Here is a 26,837-nt window from a genome sequence, read left to right as displayed (position 1 = left end):
AAGAAAGTGCCTGGTACGCGGCACAGAAACTCAGGAGTATCGGAGCAAAGAGGTAAAGAACAATGTCATGCAGTGACATTAAGGAGTGGCAGAATGACAACTCCTATTATACCAAAAGTACCAGAGGCGACAATAACACCAGTAGATTTGACTGTTGATGATGACCAGTTACCTAATATCGAAAGAAGTACCAGTTCAGAAGTAAGTTCATCTACAAAAGATGAAGCTCCTCAAGACATGAATTCTCAATCAACACAACTTCCAGCTAATGACACGCAGTAAGCACAGGACCTTACCAAACAGCCAAGTGAACAAGAAATATGGTGGGATTCTCCACCTTTCTCGTCCAGGCTGAAAAAGAAAGATGATAACGAGCAATTTCAGAGGTTTCTGGAAGTTCTCCGACAGCTACACATTAATATTCCCTTGATAGAAACATTAGAGCAAATGCGGAGTTTGTCAAATTTCTCAAGGATAATCTCGTCAACAAGAGAAAAATTGGGGAAAATGAAATAGTTGCGCTAACATATGAGTGCAACGCTCTATTTCAAAACAATCTCCACACTAAAATGAAGGACCCTGGGACTTTTACATTGCCCTGCACCACAGGAAGGAAGATGGTTGGGAACGTGCTATGCGATTTAAAGGCAAGTATAAATTTGATGCCCTTGTCAATTTTTAAGAAGCTGGACATCGGCGAAGCAAGGCCAACCATGATCACATTACAGCTAGCTGATAGATCGATTATGCTTCCTGAGGGCAAGATAGAAGATGTTCTTGTACAGGTGGACAAGTTTATCTTCCCAGTAGACTTTGTCATATTGGATTATGAAGCCGATAGAGAAATTCCCATCATCTTGGGTCGTCCATTTCTCGCCACAGGGTGAGCGCTGATCGATGTGTAGAAAAGAGAATTGACCATCAAGGTTGACGATCAGGAAGTAAAATTCAACGCGCTTAATACGTTGAAGTACCCAGGTGATATAGATAACTGCCAATGTATCGAAGAACTGCAGGGAGAACAGTGGCACGAACCCCTGAAGGAACTAGAGGATGAGAATTTTGAAATCGGCGCAATGTTGGAGGAGGACTGCGCCGCAATTCATGTTGAATCGAATTTTGAATCGCTCAAGTTATCTGAATGGACATCGTAGCGCATTAAGCCATCTTTAGAAGAACCACCTGTGCTAGAGTTAAAGCCGTTGCCCATGAACTTAAAGTATGCTTACTTAGGAAGTAACAACACGTTACCGGTTATTGTTTCTGCATCGCTAAGTAAGAAGAAAGAAGATGCTATCAAGGCCATAGTCAAAGACCTGCACCTATAAATACCCCATAGATTTCAGAGAAAACTTATGCTACTTGATACGGCACTAAGTGTTGCTAAAGTGTTGAGAGAAAAGGCTAAGCTGAGTGCTTAATTAAAGAAATCCAGGAAGAAGAGGAGACAGAGCCGAGAGGTGAGTCTCAGATCTATTCTACCAAATACCCGATTTGAAGCTCTGTACATAGATCCCTACTACCAGTTGAGCAAGCCTGAGAGGGAAGCTCTTCCTACCGTCCGATCCATCCAATCCGACAAGCAAATCTCCATCCGAATTGGTGCCAAGACATTGGCGCTTGTTTGTATCTGTTCTATCTCTTTTCATCATTGTAGTTCATATCCTTTATCTCTTCATTCACACACCATGTATCAAACGCTTAATAGATATATTAAATGTTTCGATTACTTTCATATTCCATTTTCTGTCTACTTTCGTTCCTCCATTAATCACTTTCTCCATGATGTCTTCTCAATCCCCTTGTAGTTAATATGAATTAAACGAGTACTTAACTTGTGTTAAAGAGGTAACTGCGTTTAGCTAAGGCATGCTAGACGACATCTTCACCTGTGAGAGCAGAAGTGAAGATGCCATTCTGATCTATCGAGAGAAGGTTAGAAGAATATGTTAACTAAAGCGAGTAGTACTTACAGACAAGGAAGCAACCTTGCGTTCATTACGTTCGTCTCTGTTTCACCACAGACATGTGGGAGCACGGCCGATCACTGAAAGGTGTGCTCCAAGAGAAAAGCGGAACCGTACTTATGGCTTCAACGCAATTATGAAACTTGCGATGTTCATATTAATTATCTTTCTCTTTCTGTGTTGTTCATAAGACTTGCCGCCGCATTCCATGTTCTTTACATAACCTTCACAGCCAGCCTGGACCCCAGTATCTTGTATTATGAAGCCTGTATCTTGTATCATCTAGTTTAGGTTTACTGTACTTATTTTATTATCGCATTTTTATTGCTTTCCTTTACTTTACCGAAATTTTATATACTTGTACAAAACACTTTTTAAAGATTGGAAAACCTTGTCACATATATCACGAACATACCACAATAGCCTAAAATAGTCCCTGTGTTCGACCTCGGATCATACCGAGAAACTTGCGGTGGAATTACACTTGGTTCTATCGTAAGGAAACTTGTGACAACGCATGGTATACTACGTGAACATTCATAATTAATGCTTATCTAGTTCGAGCATAGAACATCATACATATATCTGCATTACATCTGGACAACTCAAACATGAGGCTCTAAAACACATCTTCAGCTCCAAGATGGAGGAAGGCACCTCTGTTCGTGAACACGTGCTGAATATGATGGTCCACTTTAACGTGGCGGAGATGAATGGGTCTAAGATCGATGAGGGTAGTCAGGTTAGCATTATCCTGCATTCATTTTCGGAGAGCTTCCTTCACTTTGTTAGCAATGTGATTCTTAACAAAGTGGAATATTCCCTTACCACTCTCCTCAACGAGTTGCGGACTTACCAATCCTTGCTGAAAAGTAAGGAGAAAAAGGGAGGTGAGACAAATGTTGTCTCGTCCTCTAAAAGGTCCTATCGAGGTTCGACCTCAGGAACAAAGTCTGCACCTTCCATTTCTAACTCTGGAAAGGGGAAGAAGAAGGGTGGTAAAGGGAAAGGGAATGCGCCTGCTAACCCACCATCTGTCGCCTAGAAGAAACGTCCACCGCCGGTTAAAAAAGGAAAATGTTTCCACTGTAACTAGGACGGACAATGAAAGAGGAATTGTCCTCGTTATCTGAAGGAAAAGAAGGCGGCCAAGGCAGAAAAAGAGGATTAGATCCTGGCGACAGTTGGAGGCTGGTGAGATGACGATGCGAGTAGGCACAAGGGCACGTCAACTCAGTTGTGGCAGTAGGAGATATCCAGTTTACTTTACAGAATAGGTTTCTTATATTAAAAGATGTCTTTGTAGTTCCTGAACTTAAAAAGGAACCTTATTTCTGTAAAGTGTCTGTTACAATACAATTACAATAGTGAATAAAGCGTTTATTCGTAAGGATGGTGTTGAAATTTGTACAACTAAACTAGAAAATAACTTGTATGTGCTAAAAACTTTAGTCGTAAGTTCCATCCATAACATAGAGATGTTTAAAACTGTCGTAACTCAATCTAAATGCCAATGAATTTCTCCAGAACCTTGCTGGACATGGTTTGTTCGATGATGAGTTACGCTTCCTTTTCAGACTCGTTTTGGGGTTTCGCAGTGGGGACTACGGTATACATTCTTAATTGTGTTCCTTCTAAAAGTGTTACAAGAACAACTTCTGAGTTGTGGAACGGGCGTAAAGCTAGTTTGCGTCACTTCCGTACATGGGGTTGCTCAACACATGTGCTTAAGGAAAATCCCAAGAAGTTGGAATCACGATCGAAGTTGTACCTCTTTGTAGGCTACCCCAAAGGTACACGAGGAGGTTACTTTAATGATCCGTCCAAAACCAAGGTGATTGTTTCCACGAATGCTACTTTCCTGGGGGAGGATCATATCAAGGAGCACGGTCCACATAGTAAAGTCGTATTAAGTGAGCTTTCCAAAGAAACTACTGAAGCTTCACTAAGAGTTGTTGAAGGACCTACTTCATCAACCAGAATTATTGATGATAGTTCATCTGGTAGGTTGGTTCCACCTCAAGAGTTGAGGGAACCTCGATGCAGTGGGAGGGTTACGAACCCGCCTGATCGTTATTTGGGTTTCATAGAAATCCTAGCTATGGAGACAGATGGTGACGTTGAGGATCCGTCGTCCTATAATAAGGAAATGGAGGATGTTGACCGGGATGAATGGATCAAAGCCATGAATCTCGAGATGGAGTCGATGTACTTCAACTCGGTATGGGATCTTGTAGATCAGTCTGATGGGGTAAGACCTATAAGTGGTAAATGGATCTACAAGCGCAAACGGGGTGTTGATAGGAAGGTGCAAACCTTCAAGGCTCGACTTATGGCAAAGGGTTATACCCAGGTGGAGAGAGTCAACTATGAGGAGACTTTCTCACCTGTTACCATGTTAAAGTCGATGCATGATAGTGCATTGAGGTGATCTGATCGTCACGAAGATCGCCTCGAAGAAAAACATTGCTGATTCGTTTACGAAGGCTCTCACAGCTACAGTGTTTGAGAGTCACCATCAGAGCATGGGTCTACGGGACCACCCGCGGCTGGATTATGGCAAGTGGGAGATTTTGTTGCACTAGGTTTTATGCCATAGTTTATTATTTTGTGCATGTTTACTTGTACTCCCCCTTCACTTTAGGACAAATGGGAGATTGTTGGGTTTGTGCCCTAAAGTATCGTGTCCAGTAGTTTGTAAACAACTTTGTACGAACACTTGTGATGTATAATATAAATGATATTTACTTCACTACTTGACTTTGCACATTTAGTTTTTACCACAAACCAATAAATATAAAATCTCTAGTTATCTGTATGTGACTTAAGCATGTATGTGGTGACATACAAGTGGACCATGTCTTGAGTGATAACCAAAATGGTCTGTAGTATATGGATATAGGAGGGAAACCTTATCCTGGTAATGCAACGGATGCGGCCCGCTTTGTGGAATGGTCACAAGTGTTGTGACTTGTCATAAATGATCTGATCCTGATCATTCGTGTAAGGGACATACAAGTGGGGCGTCCTATACAAAGAGTTTGTATAAGACCTGACCACGAAGTGTTAACGTCTTGTTATATAACACCGTTCATAACTGAGACTTCAATTCACTAGGATGACCATAGGTAACATGACCTCAATCCTGAGTTAATTAGAAACTCCTGCCATTGAGGGCAGTCCTTTGATTTGCATAGGTGCGAGTGGCTAGAACGCCGACTCAAACCTACCATTTTGGAGATTCGTCTTATTTGGGAGCTTGAAATTCAGCTACACAAGATGGAATTCACTCCTTCCCTGAGTCACGGCCATACTTGTCCAGGGCGTGTTGTCCATGGCCGCATGTCCGCCTCCACCTCTTTTTACTATGTTTTCATCTTAAGTATTTCCTTTTGCTAGGTAGTTTGCTTTCTATGTGCTTTTCTTAGTGCGTGACTGCTTGCCCATTTCCATATGCAAGGGTGACAGATGTATTTTTGTTCAGAATGCACTATATGGGGGTAAGACTAATCATCATATCCTCGTACTAGTGAGTTGTATGCCATAAAGTTATGTTGTTGCTTATTGTTTTTTAGCTGTACGACTAATGTTCATTGTTTACACATGGTTTCAAATGTTTGCGAAAACTTTTTCCTCTAAACCCATTTTCTAAAACCTTTTCTGAAGAATAGGGGTGGAGGTTGTTTGAGACGCTCATTGTGCCATCGGCTATTTGGATTTGGATTGGCTGACTTGTTCGAGGGCAAGAACAAGTGTCACACAATCACCTCAAGACCCTTACGAAGGTGTGATTGTGACACGTACTAGTGAGGGTTTGGGGGAAACGCCCCCAAAACCTATTCAGAATTCGTATTTAGCATATTTATTCATTTGTGGTTATTTACGATTATTACCCTAGAGACACCGTTTTGTATTTAGAAAACATTCTCTCTAATAATATTGTTCTCCCTCTACCCCATGGACGTAGCTAACACACCATTAGTGAACCACGTATATCTGTGTGTTGATTCTTTAACGTTCTTTTATATTTTTCAATTTTTGTTTTCATAACAAAACTGGTATCAAAGCCATGCCTTGTCAGTAAAAATCCTCAGTGGTCGAACAAGATGTAGTCATGTTCAGAGTATTTAGTCGTGGTTGAGCCTTCAGATGGGAAGAGTGTTCAAGTGTAATTGGAATGGATGACTACTCCGTGGTTGAGTTAGCACGGAGATTAGATTATTGTTTGAAGGAACACTTGGTGGTCCTTTGTTTGATGGGAGGATTGTTGGGTGGGAATGCGATCAAAGTCCCACATCAATTAAATAAGGGGATGATCATAGGTTTATAAGGGAGAACAGAAGGAAATTGGATATGAGGATTTCCATGAGCAGTGGAATGATCGTTCCAAATTACGTTCATATTTGAATATAAACAATTATAGGCACAAACGAAAACTAATTGGTCATGCAACATATGAAATTACAGCATGCTTAACAATAAGATCAAGGGATAAAGTATCATACGTTTGAAGACTCATCTTCAAACTCCCTTGATCATGAACGCTCGATCAATCTCCAAGACTGCAACACACGAACGCTCGTCCACCACAACCGCAACACAACACGATTACAACAACCACGAAAACAATAATCCCCAAGATCACGAACACAACGAATGGCCTCCAAAAACCTCGACTTCGGTCGAGTTGAGTATGACACCACCACAATGGTTACCTTGGTATTCTCATGAAACATATAAACCATAGTTCTTTTTCTATTTCATGGTACTTAATGTAAATCTCATTTACATTAATCATCCAATTGATGTATCTCATACATAACACCGATCACATCATATATAATCAAATTACCTCTCGTCAATTTGAACATTTCAAATCAACACCAAGAATTGATTCTAAAATTGAATCCATTGAGCTACCAAGGGGACCTTATGGACTTGTAGCTCGAAGCTCCAATGGTACGTGAATAACTAACTAAACTCTTTAGTCATGGGATCCACCATCTGTTAACTACCAGGCACTCCACAAAAGACCGACAACCAAACTCTCCTTACTACATATATATTATGTGTCCATATCAACTAATCAACAGTGTGATAACCCTTCACAAACCGCTTGTAAGTACAACTGGGTCAATAACCGTTATGCTCCTGTAGTTACATCTAACTCCTTAAGTACCACTAATCCCTCGAATGAACATAAGTCATAGTTCTACTATGACTGAATCCTCTCTTCCAAAGAAAAGTTGTAGCTATTATGTTCAAGACCCGGAATCAGCCCTTAAGGGAGCAATCTAACTACTTACCCCTGCTTTAGGGAAGGAGTGAATTCCAACTTGTGTAACTGAGTTCCCAGCTTCTAAATCAGACAAATCCCCAAAAAGGTAGGCATGTTGAGTTGGCAATCTGGCCACTCTCACTCATACTAATCAAAGGACCACCCTCAAAGGCAGGAGTTCCCAAAACACTCAAGATTGAGGTCATGTCACCTATAGTCGTTTAGGTGAGATGTAAGTCTCAAGTATCAACGGCGTTATATATAGATACTATTCATCTCGTGGTCCGGTCTTATACAAACTCTTTGTATAGGATACCTCAGCTCGCATGTCTCCACATGAATGGTCAGGATCTACCATCTGTAGTAGTTCGCAACACTTGCAAACCTCTACAAAGCAGGCCATATCCGTAGTGTCACAAGGACCTCCTTAATCCTTATACTATAGACCTTTTTAGATTATCACTTAAAGCATGATCCACTTGTATATCTCATATACATGCTTAAGCTTTCATACAATAACCATGGAACTTCGTTTATTGGATATGAGTAAATGCCAAATAAAATAACTCTTATTTTATTCAAAACAATGTGTGACAAACTACGAGACTCCGAGAGAATTAGGATACCAATCCCAACAAGGACAACTATCTCCAATGGTATAAGGCCTTTTAGGTTGGTTTTAAAAGCCAAGTCATGAGAGTTTATACCCAAAGTGGATAATATCATACCATTGTGGAGATATGTGAAGGTCTGTTGTCCTTAACACGAACACAGACAATTATTACCAACTCAGCTCAATTCTCTCAAATGTAGCTCTTAAAATTTGGCAAATAATTCAACCTTAATTAAGAAAGATGCAAACAATGGTAAGAAATTGAGAACAAATGTGGTCTTAATTATTGATTTTTAATTTTAGGTTTTGCTTTGTTGTGTTGGTCACTTGTGATTTCAGGTTCGAGCTTTTGGATGCATAATTTGGTCCCTTTTGTGTCTTGTTTAGATTTTTTATTTGTTTTTTTATTATTTTTTTCATCGTTATTTTTATTTTTAGTATCGTATTGATCTTCTAGTTTAGACTAACAATTGGCTTTTATTATTAATTTATCGATTCTTCAATTTTTTCTAGGTCATAGTGGATATGGTTTCTTGGTTGGTTTGGATGTAGGTGGGAATACGTGGGTCGGAAGGCTAAGTGTTTGTTGAAGATAAAAAAGTAAATAAGGGAATAAAAGGATTAGAGAGAGACAGAGATAGTGAAGTAGGAAACCACACATTTAAGACTAAGTATTTGGTGTTGGGATTAGTGTCCTAATTCTCCCGGAGTCTCGTAGTTTTTAAATTGTACACATTGTTATGAATAAAATAAGAGTTATTTTATTTGATATTTACTCATATCCAATAAACAAAGTTCCAAGGTTATTGTATGTAAACTTAAGCATATATATGAGATATACAAGTGGATCATGCCTTAAGTGATAGCCTAAAAAGATTTGTAGTATAAGGATTAATGAGGGATATTTGATCCTTGTGACACTACGAATACGGCCCGCTTTGTAGAGGTTTACAAGTGTTATGAACTACTACAGATGGTTGATCCTGACCATTCATGTGGAGACATGCGAGCGGGGGTGTCCTATACAAAAAGTTTGTATAAGACCGGACCATAAGATGAATAGTCTCTTTATATAACTTCATTGATACTTGAGACTTACATCTTACCTAAACGACCATAGGTGACATGACCTTAATCCTGAGTGTTTTAGGAACTCCTGCCTTTGAGGGTGGTTCTTTGATTAGTATGGGTGAGAGTGGTCAGATTGCCAACTCAACATGCCTACCTTTTCAGGGATTTGTTTGATTTTGGAGTTGGGAACTCAGTTACACAAGATGGAAGTCACTCCTTCCCCAAAATAGGATAAGTAGATAAATTGCTCCCTTAAGGGCTGATTCCAAGTCTTGAACATGGTGGTCATAACTTCTCTTTGGAAGAGAGAACTCAGTCATAGTAGGACTATGACTTATGTTCATTAGAGGGATCAGTGATACTTAAGAAGTTAGATGTAACTATAGGGGTATAATGGTTATTGGCCCAGCTGTACTTACGAGCGATCTGTTGATTGGTTCATATGGACACAAAATATATCTATAGTAAGGACAGTGCAACTGTCAATCTTTAATGGAGTGCCTGGTAGTTAACGGATGGTGGATCCCATGACTAAAGAGTTTAGTCAGTTATTCACGTACCGTTGGAGCTTCGAGGTACAGGTCCATGAGGTCCCTTTGGTAGCTCAATGGATTAAAGTTAAGAATCAGTTATTGGTGTTGATTTGAAATGCTCAAATTAACAAGAAGAAATTCAATTATATATGATATGATTGGTGTGATATATGAGATACATCAAGTGGAGCATTAATGTAAATGAGATTTACATTAAGTACCATAAAATAGAAAAAGAACTATGGTTTATATATTTCATGAGACGAAATATTAAAACTATAGGTTATAAATATAATATGGTAAGTTGGTTATCATATATATTTATAATAATATTAATTATTGGATAATTATCTTTTTTTCTCTAATAACCAATTGAGTAGGAGGTTATTGGTGGTTTTATGGTAACTGTGAGATAAAAGAAAAAAGGTTTTCCTAAATTTAGACGAGTTGCTATTCTCGAAAAAGAACTCACGGATTGTTGTTAAATGAATTGGTTTTAACTAAACGATAGTTGAAAGAGAAACTAAACGTTCGTGGAGTGTTACTATACGATAGTTCACTCAACTGGTCGTAGCTAAATGATCGCATGGCTTTTTCTATATGATAGATTGCCTTCTTCTACACGATTGAGCTTTCGTCTATACAATAGACTCTTCTCATCTCCCACTTGCTCAATCGTCTACACGATTGTTGTTCCTTCGGTCTCTTCCTCTAACCAAGTTCACATAGAGCCCACACTTCTTAATTATCACACCAAGAATACCAATGTAGCCATTTGTGGTGTCTTCACTCAACTCGACGGAGTTCAAGGTTTTAGAGGCCGATCGTTGTGTGTTCGCGGTGTTCATGTGGTGGTTGTTGTTGATCGTGCTATGTTGCAGTTGTTGTGTTCGAGCGTTCGTGTGTTACTGTCTTGGAGACTGAACGAGCACTCATGATCGAGGGAGTTTGAAGAATGAGTCTTCAAAGGTATGTATACTTTATCCCTTGATATCATTATAAAACATGCTGTAATTTTGTATTGTGCATGACCTATTAGTTTCCGTTTCTTGACTGTAAGTTTTCAAATTTCATTTCTGTTTTGAACTTCTTTACAGTTGTGGTGGGTTTTTTCTGCATTTGCGTTTAACTATTAAATGCGTTTATGGATGGTGTTGATGAATGTTTACGGGCTAATTGCCTCTGTTTAAAGCTTTCTTTTGATTACAAAACGTTAATTTGTAAGGGTCCCTATGTTTTCGGACATAATTAACAAGCAATCGAGTCTGTAATTCAAAGTGTTTGAGTTTGTCGAGTCGTTCGTGATGAAGTTTCGAAGCATGGAGATGCAGTTCTCAGCGAAGAAGAAGACCAAGAGTTGATCGTATCGTGTAGCCTAGGATAAACGTTCATTGGGCTTTGGCTAAATGATCATGTAGATTTTTCTACGCGATCGTGTAGTATTTACTAAACCATCATTGCTAAACGATGGGGTAAAGTATTTACTCTATCGCGTAGCATTGGTTGCCCGATCGCGTAAAAGATAGAGGTAAACAATCGAATGGGAGCATATAATGCTCATCATTTAATAAAAGGCGCGTGCACTAAACGATCGTGTAGTTAACATGCCTCATCGCATAGTTACTGACTACACGATCACGTGGTATATGGTACTTGGGCGCTCGCTCAGCGATCATTTAGACGATTGTGCTTCACTGCATCATTGTTGTTTAGACGATCATTTAAGGTTTGTGTTATGCATTGCACACTGCACGATCACGTACCTCATGCTTTATCGCATAGTAAAAGGTACACAATCATTGCTAAATGATCGTTTAGCTCTGGAAGCGTTGGTAAATGATTGAGTAAAGCATTTACTCTTTCGTGTAGCCGATTGCAAGGAAGTTTGGTACACGATCAGTGGAGACGCAGAATTCGACCGGACAGTTCAAGACCCGATTTGCCTGTTTGAACCAGAGACTCTTTTCTTTTGTAATAATTAGCATTTGTTTTTTAGGATTTTGAGGCTAATTGTCCCGGTTCATCAATTTTTGTTTAATATACATGAGATGTATGTGGTTTATATGGCATAATGTATGACATATAGATTTGAAACCCACCTTAGGTTGTGCAATTGTTCATGCATCATGTATTATAAGTGTTATAATATGGCATGATGAAATTATAAAAGAGCATGCGCAAGTATCATGAAATATAAGAGTTATATTTATGCATATAGTAAGCATATTCATGCAACATCTTTATATTATAAGCGTTATAGTATAAAGGTGAATGGAAACATGTTTGCTTGGTTTGTTGCTGTTTTGTATAAGTGTTATACAAACGTAGCAATGAATGAACAATGCATGGAGCATGACACTTAGGCTAATTTATAAGCGTTATGAATGCCTTATATGTGTTTGCTTCGCATTGTGGATAGTTTTGATTGTTTCTGTTATAAGAGTTATAATAGAAATTAGAACTAAAATTGATAAGAAAGAGTTGCATGCCGACTTAGGTGAACTTGTGTTTTAAAAGGGTTTTAAAATTGGATTGAGATAGACCTAAGTTCAAGGTTCTAATGGGATTAGCAACCCAAGTTTAATCTTTTTAAATGGGTTTAATAGGATTAAATTGATTGGCATAAAAGATTAAAATTGTATTAAATCTATCTATAAGGGATCTTTTGTCTAAGGCGAGTTCTGTCTAGGCTGGGGTACTTAAGCTGACGGAAATCGAACACCCCTACCTGGGAACCTACCTAGAAAGGTGAATTAGATAGATTTTCTGCAAGCATGCGATAGTTGGTCAAAGACTTCGTTAAAAAGTTTAATGGATGATGATCAAAAGTTCTTCAACTATCCAAGGTAAAAGTTACGCTTGGGCAAACCTAAAAAGTCACTTAGTTAAAATCCTTAGTCGTGTTTTTTCTAAGTAAACTAAAGCCTAGGTTATAAAATACTCAGTGGGAGGAAGAGATATATGTGATATGTCAATGATTCCACTCACATTTTTCCCTGAATGTTCATGCCGTGAGATTCATGCTTGGCCTCGTGGTGCCCTGGGAGCATCCCCCTTCGGATAGTGTTTGCATGAGTCAATATCAAGGTGGACGGAGAGAGTGTTTATAGTAAGTGGGTGAAGGGTGTGTGTTAACATGTCCTATGGTCTTCTTCATTGGTTCGCACTGTGAGATCATTCTTACACTCCCCCGTGGCGCCCTGGGAGCGTCCCCCTTCAGATGGGTTTTGTGTAGTTGGTCAATATCAATGTGAACTCAAGAAATAGATAGGGTCACTTTTGTTTTTGCCCCAATCGGACCCTTCAGATTGGCTGCTTGGGACAGAACTCTAGGGCCTAAAATGGTGGGTCATACTTACAGAAAATTGTTAAATAAGTTAATGTTTTCTTGACCAAATCAATGATGGCTAGTCATTATAGAAGCAAGAGTTGTTCTGGTATTAATGATTGATTGAGAATGTCTTAATTCAGAGGAGGGAGGAATTGACCACCCTTCGGCGACTTTTGTCTTAAACTGTCATCATACCCCTTCCCAGATTACCTTCTTAATCTGGAAAGAGATGTGACGGTAGCAGTTACTAGCCCTACTGCTAGCACTTACCACCTAAGCCTTCTAACCTAAACATCAACCTGTTAAACATTATTAATGTACGCATACAGCATGCCTCCATAAGGTTCTACATAAATTTATATAATCACATGCAAACAGTCATGACACAACATTTACAGGTAAAATATTTACAGTTGGGCCTAAACATCACCAACAAATCCCTAGTCCCTCTCAAAACATGTGTACATAGGCAGACCATCAATCTAAGTTCTTCTTGACAAGCTGGGCCTTTCAATGGAAAGCAGTAGCAGGATTAACCTTGAGGAATCTGACTGCTACCTGGAAAAGGAAAACATAGAAAATCTGTGAGCTAATAGCCTAGTGAGTGACTATAGAATCATATTACACCATGCATTACATCACTATAAACATGTAAATATACCGATGGGCATCTCAAGCAACTTCCTCTAAACATAAACATTGATAACTACTCTTAAACGTCATTAAACATCATTATTCCCTAGTTGAGAACGAGCATACATCGCTCTAACTCCCAACGTCTGTTACTGGCCAAGAGACCCATACTTCGGCCTCCCTTTGCTGGTATATGGCCTAGGAGATCCATACTTCGGCCTCTCATTCAGAACTACCTACGTGCACGTGGAGTTTACTAAGTACCGTCAACACCTTAGGTACTTCCTGGATACTTTCCATACCATCAGTATCTGGTTTACTAAAAACATATCATGCGTTTTACACAAAGACTCATTCTATCATAGCCTTCCTCCAGAATGCATGCTTCAATATAGGAACTTAACTTTTGTAATGAATTCACAACATACCTTGGCATGCGTTAAAACATATACAAGCTGGAGAAGATACGCTATGTTATTCATTAAACATTTGTTGCTTGAGGAAGTATAAATTCATCATCAACATCACAACAACTTACATGGTCTTTTATGCATAAGTATTGAAAGCATTAAGTTCATTTTAGTTACTCACAGCTTGTCAGAGCTCTTAACGGTTTATATGCCTCTCCTAGCTCTTCTTGGGCTGAAAGGACATAATTCCCAATTAGATTCCTTAGAATTCTCAGCAAAATGCCTCATATAGTTCGTTTACTAATGAAACTTTTATCAACAAAATCAGCATTACTAGCGAGATGATCATCATGAGCGAGATCACCCTCGTGAGCAAGATCATCCTTATGAGCGAGATTTACCATTCCCAGCGAGATTTGGCACTTTCCAACGAGATTTAGTGTAAAACCAACGAGATTTTCGTCCTTAGCGAGATCCACCTCTCGCTCTTGCTCGCTCTATGTGAGCTGCCTACTTAATCTTCCTAAGCAGTTGCTTGTTTACACACAAATTTCCTGTTTTAAGTTTAAAAATTCATAACTTAAAATCTAGGACTCGTTTTAAGAAACATCCTTCTACAAACTTGTTTCGAATTGAGTAACTTTCTTACCTTAAAATATCAGCCGAAAATTCCTTGTAGTTTGGCCTGGAGCTTCCAATCTTCACGCCAGGCCCTGATTAATCCGAGAATCTGCCCCTTCTGCAAATTCTTCACTTTTTGTTCTTCTCCTTCTGAGATCGTTCTCCGACAAAACAACCTCGAAAACTTCTCAGCTTTCAAATGGCATCGATCTCACTTAATTTGCTCTTGTCATTTGCCAAAACCAAGCTTCTGAAGTTTCGCTTCCATTTATTCTTCCTGCCGCCTCCCGTGTTCAATGGTCAAGCCGCCACCTCATCCCACACTTAGTGTTTCCGGCCAATTCCAATTAGTGAGCTCTTTCAATTAATTTGTTTTTCCTTCCCTTTCTTCATAACTCTTGTAAGTAACCATGAATCTTGACTTATCAAATAATTAATATAACATTCCTTTGGCTAAACATGCTTATATAGGAAACTTAGAGTTTGGGGTTTATATAAACCTTTGATGCGTCATTGTGAAACTAGATGTCACACGGGGTTCATGTTAGTTTTTTTCAACGAGTATTTGCTTCAAATATAACGTAGGTCAATGTGTTTTTGTTTTCAGCAACATGTTTGATTTTCCGTTAAATACCTCTAGTTTGACCGATTTCATAAAGTAGAAAGAGTCTTGTAAAACATATTTCGTCGTAAATGACCTCCAGTTTGTCGTGGTTGAGAAGTGTCCTCAAGTTCCAACCCTTAATGTACTGTGAAGTGTTTGTAATATATATAAGGTGTGGATGGAGACTAATCCATTGGTCCGACTTCACATATTGGCTAGCATACCTGAAGCTTTGGCCAAAAGGATTGAGAACATAGTCATTACACGTGAGAACATGGACTCGTTGCAAGAATTGTTTGAACGTCAGTTCTTACTTTTCGAGTTCAGAGGGATGGATGACAAAACCAGTAGTGTCAGTTCCCAAGTTAATCTCCAGGAAGAGAAAGCAAGTTTTGCTGACTCTGTTGAAGTTTATTAACGAGAAATGATCTCTAACATAGAACTTAGAGAATATTTAGGTTCTGATACTGATCCCACTACTCTCTAAAAGATGAGGATATCTAAAGACAGTAAATATGATTTATTGGTCTTGGAGACGTGTTTAGTAGAGAATGATGATTTTGCCTGGATCTTTGATTCAGGTGCTACTAATCACGTCAGTTCCTCTTACCAAGGATTTAATTCCTGGCAAACGTTGCCACAGGGAGAGATGCTTCAAGTTGATACTGGTGAGGTTGTTTCAGCTGTTGCTGTAGGCAGGCTGAAGTTATTTTTGGACAAGAAACGTTATCTGTTACTGGATAATATTTTTGTAGTTCCTCATATCAAGAGGAACTTAATCCCGGTTTCTTGTCTCATTGAACAAGGTTATACCGTCTCCTTTTCTGAGAATAAATTATTTATTTTCAAGAATGGGGATTAGTTTTGGTTCAATGGGGAATAACTTATATGTACTAAGGCTGTTAGTCATAAAAGCCTTGTTTAATACTGAAATGTTCAGTACAGCGACAACAGCTAAAAGGCCAACTAAGGAAAATGCCTATCTTTGGCATCTAAGGTTAGGTTACATCAACCTTAATAGAATTGAGCAGTTGGTGAAATGTGGACTTCTAAAGAGTTTAGAAGAAAACTCCTTGCCGATGTATGAATTATACTTCGAAGGCAAGATGACCAAACGACCTTTTACTGGAAAGGGTTACAGAGCCAAGGAAGCCTTGGAACTTGTACATTCAGACCTTTATGGTCCGATAAGTGTTAGAGCTCGAGCTCAAGGTACGGGTATCTCTACCTAATACAACATAAGTGTGAAGACCTTGACAAGTTCAAGGAGTATAAGACTGAAGTTGAAAAGTTGTTAGGTAAGAAGATAAAAACACTACGATCTGCTCGTGGTGGAGAGTATATGGACCTCCAATTTCAGAACTATATGATAGAACACGAAATTATGTCCCAACTCTGGCCCCATGTACACCTTAGTAGAATGGTGTATCAAAAAGAAGAAATAGAACCTTATTGGACATGGTTCGGTCTATGATGAGTTATGCTCATCTTCCAGATTCGTTTTGGGATTTTGCAGTGGAGACTGCATGTTACATTCTGAACAACGTTCCCTTGAAAAGTGTTTCTAAAACACCTTTTGAGTTGTGGAGAGGCTGTAAAGGTAGTTTATGTCACTTCAGGATTTGGGGGTATCCGGCCCATGTGCGTGTGACTAACCCGAAGAAGTTGGAACCGCATTCGAAATTTTGTCTCTTTGTAGGCTACCCCAGGGAAACGAGGGGTGGATACTTCTGTGATTCGAGTAAGAATAAAGTGTTTGTTTCTACAAATGCTATCTTTTTGGAAGAAGACCACATCCAGGATTATAAACCACGAAGTAAGCTTATTTTACGTGAGATTTCTAGTGAGACTGAGACTACTGAGGGTTCAACAAGAGTTGTTGAATAGACTGACAAATCAACAAGAGTTGTTGATGTCGGTACATCTAGCCAACTAGCTCAAGAGTTGAGATTGCCTCGACATAGTGGGAGGGTTATGAACCCACCAAATTGCTACATGGGTTTGTCTGAATCCCGGATTGTCATTTCTAATGATGGGGTCGAGGATCCATTGTCTTTTAAGCAAGCAATGGAAGATGTTGACAAAGATGAATGGATTAAAGCCATGAACCAGAAAATAGAATCTATGTACTTCAATCAAGTCTGGGAGCTTGTGAATCAACCTGATGGGGTAAAACCTATAGGGTGTAAGTGGATCTAGAAGCGAAAACAAGGTGTAGATGGAAAAGTGCAAACCTTTAAGGCTAGACTCGTGGCAAAGAGTTATACCAAGGTCGAGGGAGTGGACTATGGGGAAACTTTCTCATTTGTTGTCATGTTGAAGTCTATCAGGATACTTCTGTCCATAGTCACATTTTATGATTATGAGATATGGAAAATGGACGTCAAGACTAACTTTCTTAATGGTAATCTTGAGGAGGCCATCTACATGGCTCAATCATAGCGGTTCGTAGTTCTAGATCAAGAGCAAAGAGTTTACAAGCTTAATAGGTCCATTTATGGGTTGAAACAAGCGTCTAGAGCGTAGAACACTAGATTTGACAGTGCGGTTAAATCGTTTGGCTTTGATCAAAATGTTGATGAGCTTTTTGTTTACAATAAGATCATCAGCAGCTCAGTAGATTTTCTGGTACTATATGTGGATGATATCCTACTAATTGGGAATGATGTAGGGTTTTCTGACTGATGTGAAGAAGTGGTTAGTTACCTAGTTCCAAATGAAAGATATGGGTGGGGCGTAGTATGTTCTAGGGATCCAGATCATTAGGGATTATAAGAATAAGAGTTTAGCCCTGTCTCAGGCATCGTACATTGATCAAATGTTGATCAGGTACATGATGTAGGATTCCAAGAAGGGTTTGTTACCTTTTAGGCATGGAATCATTTTGTCTAAGGATCAATGTCCTAACACACCTCAAGAGGTTGAGGAGATGAGACGGATTCCCTATGCTTCAGTTGTTGGAAGTTTAATATATGCAATGTTGTGTACCAGACCCAACATTTACTATGCAGTAGGGATTGTCAGACATTATCAATCCAATCTAGGATTAGATCATTGGACGGCGGTCAAGACAATCCTCAAGTATCTTCGAAGAACGAGAGACTACATGCTCGTGTATAAAGATAAGGATTTGATCCTTACAGGATACACAGACTTTGACTTTCAGACTGATAGAAATTCTCGTAAATCGACATCGGGGTTAGTGTTCACTCTAAATGGAGGGATTGTAGTGTGTCGAAGCATCAAGCAAGGATGCATCACGGACTCTACTATGGAAGATGACGCTTGTGAAGCAACTAAGGAGGTTGTTTGGCTGAGGAAATTCCTTAAGTTTTGGAAGTTGTTCCAAATATGGATTTGCGATCACTCTTTATTGTGATAACAACGGAGCTGTGGTAAATTTGAAGGAACCCCAGAGTCATCGTCGAAGGAAGCATATGGAATGAAAATACCACTTGATCAGGGAGATTGTGCATCGTGGTGATGTGATAGTCACGAAGATCACGTCGGAGCACAATGTTGTTGATCCGTTTACAAAGGTTCTCACGGCTAATTGTTCGAGGGTCATCTGGAGAGTCTGGGTCCACGGGACATGCGACATCTTGTCTAGGGCAAGTGGGAGATGATACTGGGGTATAGAGTATGCCCTAGTTTATTATATATTGTACTTGTAATTTTTCATGTATTGTACATTAGTCTCTCGAGGCATTAGAACAAGTGGGAGATTGTTGGAATTGGTGTCCTAATTCTCCAGAAGTCTCGTAGTTTATAAACTGTACACATTGTTATGAATAAAATAAGAGTTATTTTATTTGGCATTTACTCATATCCAATAAATAAAGCTCCAAGGTTATTGTATGTAAACTTAAGCATGTATATGAGATATACAAGTGAATCATGCCTTAAGTGATAACCTAAAAAGATTTGTAGTATAAGGATTAAGGAAGGATACTTGATCCTGGTGACATTACGGATATAGCCTGCTTTGTAGAGGTTTACAAGTATTGTGAACTACTACAGGTGGTTGATCCTGACCATTCATGTGGAGACATGCGAGCGGGGGTATCTTATACAAAAAGTTTGTATAAGACCGAACAATGAGATGAATAGTCTCTTTATATAACGTTGTTGATACTTGAGACTTACATCTCACCTAAACGACCATAGGTGACATGACCTTAATCCTGAGTGTTTTGGGAACTCTTACCTTTGAGGGCGGTCCTTTGATTAGTATGGGTGAGAGTGGTCAGATTGCCAATTCAACATGTCTACCTTTTTAGGGATTTGTCTGACTTGGGAGCTGGGAACTCAGTTACACAAGATGGAATTCACTCCTTCCCCGAAGTAGGGGTAAGTAAATAGATTGCTCCCTTAAGGGCTGATTTCAGATCTTGAACATTCGGGAACACAAAAGTGTTGCAGATTTCTATGAAGCTCCGGAGGTGGGCGTGCGGGTCTTCACCATGCCTTCCTCCAAACTGCCCAGCAGCCCGGATCATCTGCAACATAACCGGCTTCATTTCAAACCTCGATCCATATAACGCCGACCTCATGATTCTTAGAGAGAAATCATAGAAGTTAGGTGACGCATAGTCCCGGATGGGTCTATTGCGGTCATTCGCTAGAAGGATGGGGTTGGCCATAATATTGTTCGCGTTAGCGGCCCTGACTTTCGGTTGCTCCGCCATTCTTGGTGTTCTCTCTTGTTGTTGGCAGTTGTCTCTTAATCTACGTCGAAATGTTCTCTCAATCTCTGGGTCATAATTCGCCAGAGATTGAGAGTCTGCAAAGAAATCAGAAAAATTACTGTTAGCACACTATTTTGCCGAAGTCCCCAGCAACGACACCAAAAACTTGATGCGTTATTTTATGATGTGGAATTGTGGATGAAATGTGATGGTGAAAAATGCGTTGAGCATTCAAGTTTTCTCAGTGGAATCCAAGTGTAAACCTCACTGAGTTCCTGGTAAGTCCAAGGTCGAACTTAGGGACTTTGTGAAAACAGGTTGCAATGGTAATTTTTAGAAAACTTTGCGGTAACCAGTAACTTAATTAATTGTTGGTTTGTTATTGATTGCGGTAATGAAAAATAAATAAATGCGGCGGATTTGAGAAAAGTCGGATTATGTGATAGATGCACTGAGTATGCGGATGAACGGGTTGAGAAGGTCTTTAGCTAGCGTTACTTGGGAATGCGTCAGACTATGCGATCATGCTACAACTATGCACAACAATCATTTTCCAATGCCAATGCGATGCTCCTAAGTCTAGGACGCATGTGTTGAATGCAAAAGTGTCCATAGAGCTTATTCTTAAGTCTCTACTCTTGTCCTATGCGATGATGCAAGATGCATAAAGGCAAGGTGACCGCACACAATCATATCCTATCTCTAGGATGCATGCGATGCATTAATAGCAAACAATGCTTATCCCTAAGCTCCTATCTCTTGATTATGCGTTGTAATCTGACGCTCCCGAGCCTAGATTCTAACCTGACTTTCCCAAGCTTAGATCCTGTATTTAGACTACCCTCCCGAGTATCTCTAATGGACGAATGAAGCATACATAATACAAGATAATCACATAGAATGAAGATTCCTAGTTGTGCTAGCTAAATGCTTCTCAATCCATTCAACAGATTTAGTTACTCATGCGTAAATAACAGAGAGTGAACATATATAGAGAAGTAAATTCCATTTTTATAAATGAGTTTTTAGTATAAAATAACAATGGAAGATAAAGGTAGAGAGCCTGGTAGCAATTCCTTGTTGACCGAGGCTTTTACACTGTCAATCTCAATTCGGTTCAAAAGATATTCCTGCTTCTGCAGGAGTCGGCCCTCTCTCTGTTCTTGAAGCTTCCAGCGCTCTCCCAAGCTTACCGGAATGATCTATCGGCACAACCTCCTTTTCTCGCGTTCGCCTTAAAATGAAAGAAAATCTAAGAACAAGGCTAAACTATGAATAGAACTTGTGAACTCACGAGATGGTGAACTGGTTAACCCCTTTTCTGAAGGATGCATTTGGTATTTATAGAACTTCCAGGGTGAAAGGCGGCTTCTCTCTTATGGTTGCACAAATGGGATGGCTTTAATTTCCTGACTGATGCACTGAATATTTGTCACCGAAAAGTTGAATGTACTTGTTATTGTTAGTGGCTGTCAACTTAATTTGGATTCGATTGTTATCAGCTTTCTGTCCCATCGTGATTAATTATGCCTTTCACCTAGATGCGCCTACCATGTTGCGCCAACCAAATTGCAGCAATCCTTCTTGAGTAAATGTTTACGAACACAATCACCACAAAGCTTTGCGGCACTCAACCAATGATTTCCTATGATCACAATTTCTACCTTGCGTCAACGCATATTCTGCATAAAAATAAAAAATCAACTGTTTCTATGCGATGAACGCATGCGACCGCAATATTATGAATTTGATGCTTTTTGGACACAATCTAACATATTTTATCGACGCAAACCAACATTATTTAAGAACTTAGCACTATGATAACGTGCATTTCTGCCCGTTATCAAGGTCCCCTTGGTAGCTCAATAGATTCAAGTTGAGAATCAATTCTTGGTGTTGATTTGAAATGTTCAAATTGACAAGAGAAAATTCGATTATATATGATATGATCGGTGTGATGTATGAAATACATCAAGTGGAGGATCAATGTAAATGAGATTTACATTAAGTACCATAAAATAGAAAAAGAACTATGGTTTATATGTTTCATGAGATGAAATATTAAAACTATAGGTTATAAATATAATATGGTAAGTTGGTTATCATATATATTTACAATAATATTAATTATTGGATAATTATCTTTTTTTCTTTAATAATCAATTGAGTGGAAGGTTATTGGTGGTTTTATGGTAACTGTGAGATAAAAAGAAAAAGGTTTTCCTCAATTTAGAAGAGTTGCTATTCTCAGAAAAGAACTTATGAATTGTTGTCAAGTGAATTGGTTTTCACTAAACGATAGCTGAAAGAAATACTAGACGATCGTGGAGTGTTACTATACGATAGTTCACTCAACTAGTCGTAGCTAAACGATCACAGGATTTTTTCTATACAGTAGATTGCCTTCTTCTACACGATTGAGCATTCATCTATACGATAGACTCTTCTCATCTTCCACTTGCTTAATCGTCTAATTTAGAGAGTTGTCTAATTTGTGGGCATTCTCGATGGAAGGTGGATAAGCGTACCAAACGGATGAATGGGGAGTTCCAACAAAAGTGTTGAGGTATTTTCCATTGATTCCAAGATTGAAACGAATGTTCCAAATGCATGATGTAGCTGAATGACTAACATGGAATATGAACTATAAAAGTAGTGATGTGAAGATGCATCATCCAGCCGAATGCGTTTCATGGGACTCAATTGATGCAAAGTGGCCAGACTTTTCAAGCGATCCACGAAACTTAAGATTTGGTTTTGCAACTGATGGTTTCAACCCATTTTCTAACCTTGGTAGTAGGTATAGTTGTTGGCCAGTTATGTTTGTGACATATGACCTACCTCCTTGGTTATGCATATCGAAAGAAAATATAATGCTAACATTACTGATTCTTGGTCCTAAACAGCCTGGCAATGATATTGACATTTATTTGCAACCATTAATTAATGACCTAAAATTGTTATGGAATGGAGTGGAAGTTTATGATGTAGTAAGCAAATCAAACTTCAATTTGAGAGTTGTGCTTATGCAGACGATCAATGACTTTCCTGCTTATGGAAATCTCGTTGGTTGCACAACAAAGGGCAAGACAACATGTCCAATTTGTGAGGAACACACACATTCCCAATGATTGTACCATACTAAGAAATTAATGTATATGGATCATAAACATTTTTTGTTTTCATCTCATGCATATAGAAGAAAGAAGTCATGGTCTGATGGCAAAGTTTAACAACGACAAGCTCCTAGGATTGCAAATGGAAATGCAATTGATGCCCAACTCAAAGATTTCCAAAATTGTTTTGGAAAATTCGAGAAGAAAAAACGAAAGAGACAAAAAAAGTTAAATGGAATATGGAAAAAACATCGATTGGGTTGTCCTCATTTTTGGGTTCACTTTTCAGAGAAGTGGTGTCTGTGACTGTTGAAACTTGGAAGAAACTTTCAACGAGACAAAAAGAAGTACTGTGGCATTCTATCCAAGTATGTAATAAATAATTATATATTTATATAATGAATATAATTCAAACTTTCTTACATATCATTACGTGAATGTTTTTATTCTTTAGGCACGATATAATGTTGATAAAGAATGGCAGAAGAAATATTTGTTGATAAAGATGGGTGAGCTATGGAGAGCAAGCAAATCTCGACTAGTGAGTAAAATTAGGCAAACTTCAAATGACAATAAACTGATTAAACTAAAGCCAGATAACATTTCTTCAATACATGATTGGAATGACTTTATCAAAGATAAAACAAGTGCAAAATTTAAGGTATGTGATACAATTATTGAGTAAATTTATTTATTTGATTCAAGGTACGAAAACAAGTTTAGTCTTTATATCTTTGTTGAATACTTCCACACATGTGTAATCGTAAAGGCTATGCTCGACTAGCCGAAGGTTTGGTAAAAATTTACGTAATACTAATAGCATTATTATAATTAGCACTAGAGATAATATATAACAAAATATTTTTTTCCCATGTAGAAAAATTCTTCTTCTTCAACTCCAATTACCCGAGTAGATGTTTGGACAAAAGCACAAGTGAAGAAAGATGGAAAACTCATTAACTCCCAAGTGGCCAAAACTCTTGTTAGATTATTTTTTGTATTTTTTCTTAATTTTTTTATAGGTCTTAAGTCGTATAAATCTCTCTTGTGGGCTTATGTTATTTGCTATAAATTGAGTTATATCTATAGTTTTTTAATGTTGTGAATTCGTGTTCGTCATAAGACATCCCCCCTTTCTCTTAAATGAACTTTTTTTTTTGTTCAGTGCTTTATTGAGTGATCTCTTATTGGCTTGTTGGCATTTTGAGTAGTAATTTAGTTCAAGTAGGAGATTCTAAATGTTGTGAATTCGTGTTCGTCTTAAGGCATTCCCCCCCAAATGAAGTTTTTTTTTTCATGTTCAATGCCTTTATTGAGTTGGTTTTGTTTGAGTGATCTCTTGTTGGCTTGTTGGTATTTTGAGTAGTAATTTTGTTCAAGTAGGAGTTTCTAAATGTTGTGAATTCGTGTTCGTCATAAGTCATCCCCCCTCCCTCCCCTCTCATTTAAATGAACTTTTTCTATGTTAAATGCTTTATTGAGTTGTTTTTTTAGTAATCTCTTGTTGGTTTGTTGGCATTTGAGTAGTAATTTAGTTCAAGTAGGAGTTTCTAAATGTTGTGGATTTGTGTTGGTCATAAGACATCCCCTCTCCCCCTCTTAAATGATCTTTTTTTTTTTTTTTTAATGTTTAATGCTTTATTTAGTTGGTTTTGTTTAAGTGATCTCTTGTTGGCATGTTGTCATTTCAATAATGATTTAGTTCAAGTAGAAGTTTCTAAATGTTGTGAATTTGTGTTGATTATAAGCGCCCCCCCCAACAAAAAAAAATGGCTCATTGACTTCTTGCCATTTGAACGATTTCATGCATTTTTTTCTTAGGAGCATATTGAACAAAAACATGTGGGAACATCTCGTTCAAGTAGTATAATTGACGATGCAATTAGTAGAGTTTTCGGTCCCAATCATGGCCATGTACGAGGATTAGGATTCGGTGTAACTAGATCAAAGTTGTCTACATCAACTCAGGAAGATAAGACTATTGCGTCTCTTGAAAGAAAATGTAACAACCTAACAACAGATGTAGATGAATTGAAAAGCGTGGCAGCTTCCTTAATAAGGGACAAGGTAAAATTGTCCTAACTCTCTTTATCTATGAAATTGTGTTTTATATAACACTTTGAATATGTTGTTTCTATAGGAAAAAATGAAGGAACAAAATTCTAATAATCCTGTTAGAGTATCAACATCAGAAGATAATCCAGCTCCAGTCTTAAATTCCCCACAGGTAAATTCATTATGACTTCTTCTATTCACTTAGTATTCAAAATTGTTATTGTTTGAAAATTTTCTAACCATATTATTGGTGAAAAAGAGTGCTACTACCAATACTCCTCGTAAGTGTTTGCTGCTAGATTGGGTTGGTTCAAGAGAAGTCATTTCTGAAGGTAGATGGTCTTCCAATGATCCATCAATCCTTGTCCATCACATACCTCTTGGCCTGAATGCAGTTCGTGTGTGGGTTGATACGGTAGAAACACAAAATTCCTTCCTATGGAGGCCTACATCTGACATTATTGTTATTGACGATGTTGTGGGTACTACCGTTGCATGGCCAATGGATAAAGTCAAACTATGTAAGAAAATTTGGTTACTACTTTGTGGATTAAGTGTTTGTTTAATTCATTAGCTAATCTATTATTATAGATAGATCATGATGATTTATGAAAGCTATTTTTGTTTTATCTTTTATTAGGTGATTGATTGGACGACAAACATTGGAGCTACATATTTTGTGTGGAAGAACTTTGGTATTGCTATAATCTAAACATCTCTTTTAATTGTATCGATATTTTGGGATTATATATGTAGTCATTTTATTTGGATTAAGAATTTACAAATTGTTCTATTAGGTTAGAAGTTCGTTGGAACATACTTTCAATGACTATATCAAACTTTTTTTTTAATGAATATAGTGTTTTATTTCTTTTGTATGCTATAAATTTGAAGATTTTGGTTATAATTATGATTGTAGATTTGGATGAAATGTGAATTACATCTTTCTTCGTTTAGACGATAACATGGACAAGCGACTTCTATAAATATATATTTATAATTAATCCTACAATAATACTTGCGAAACAAATTGTAAAATCTAAAAAAAATGTTATTAACAAGTACTATTAAAGATCAGTTATAGCATTGCGTTTAGTATTACAAAAAATGCTATAAAAAGTTCTTTAACATTAAATTCATGCTTGAAGATGGGGTATAATTTATAGTTTTTTTCCATTACGATGAAAAAAATGCTAATAAAAATAAGGGACTTTCAATAGCATGTCTAAAATCGCTATAGAATGTCTTTTATAACATTTTTTTATTGCTACGAAAACTTTTGATGGTACTTTTTCCAACACAATGAATGATTCAATAACATTGAGTTAAAGCTATCATATGTCAACTTTCTATAGCGATATTAATAGCTACACAAAAATGTTATGAAAAGTCGAGGACTTTTAATATCGGCTACAACAGCATTTCGAAAACGCTATAGAAATTTTTTGATAGCGTTTCTACAATGTGATTAAAAATTCCATTGAAACATTTTGATACTGTTTTTTATAGCGTTGGAAAAACACTATTAAAACGTTTCGATAACATTTTTTTTAGCGTTGAATAAATGTTATTGAAAAGTTTTGATAGCAATTTTATCACGCTATAGAAAACGCTATCAAAAAGTTTCAATAGTATTTTTTTTTAATGTATGAAAAGTTTTTATAGCATCACATATGCACTATCAAAATGGAGTTTTTATAGCGTTGAAAAAACGCTATGGAAAATCTACCATAACGTTTTTTTTAACGCTATTGTAAGTGATATTTCTTGTAGTGAATTAAATAAGGGGGGAGAGGGAGGGGGAGTTGTAACTCCCTTCTTTTAATTTTAAAAATTTAAATAACAATTATATATATATATATATATATATATATATAATAGCTAACTTATTATATATATATATAACTATATGTTATA

General features: G+C 37.8%; 1 pseudogene; it reads left to right on the top strand.

Annotated features, from left to right (window-relative positions):
• Window positions 1-662: 662 nt before the first annotated feature.
• On the top strand, window positions 663-25,159 carry LOC150035200 (uncharacterized; annotated as a pseudogene).
• Window positions 25,160-26,837: the final 1,678 nt, after the last annotated feature.

This window comes from Benincasa hispida, chromosome 7 (genome assembly GCF_027475165.1).
Source record: "Benincasa hispida cultivar pf3 chromosome 7, pf3_genome.v1.1, whole genome shotgun sequence".
Taxonomy (NCBI): Eukaryota; Viridiplantae; Streptophyta; class Magnoliopsida; order Cucurbitales; family Cucurbitaceae; genus Benincasa; species Benincasa hispida.
The sequence above is the reverse complement of the archived record's forward strand: the minus strand, read 5'-3'. Positions and strand labels throughout refer to the sequence as shown.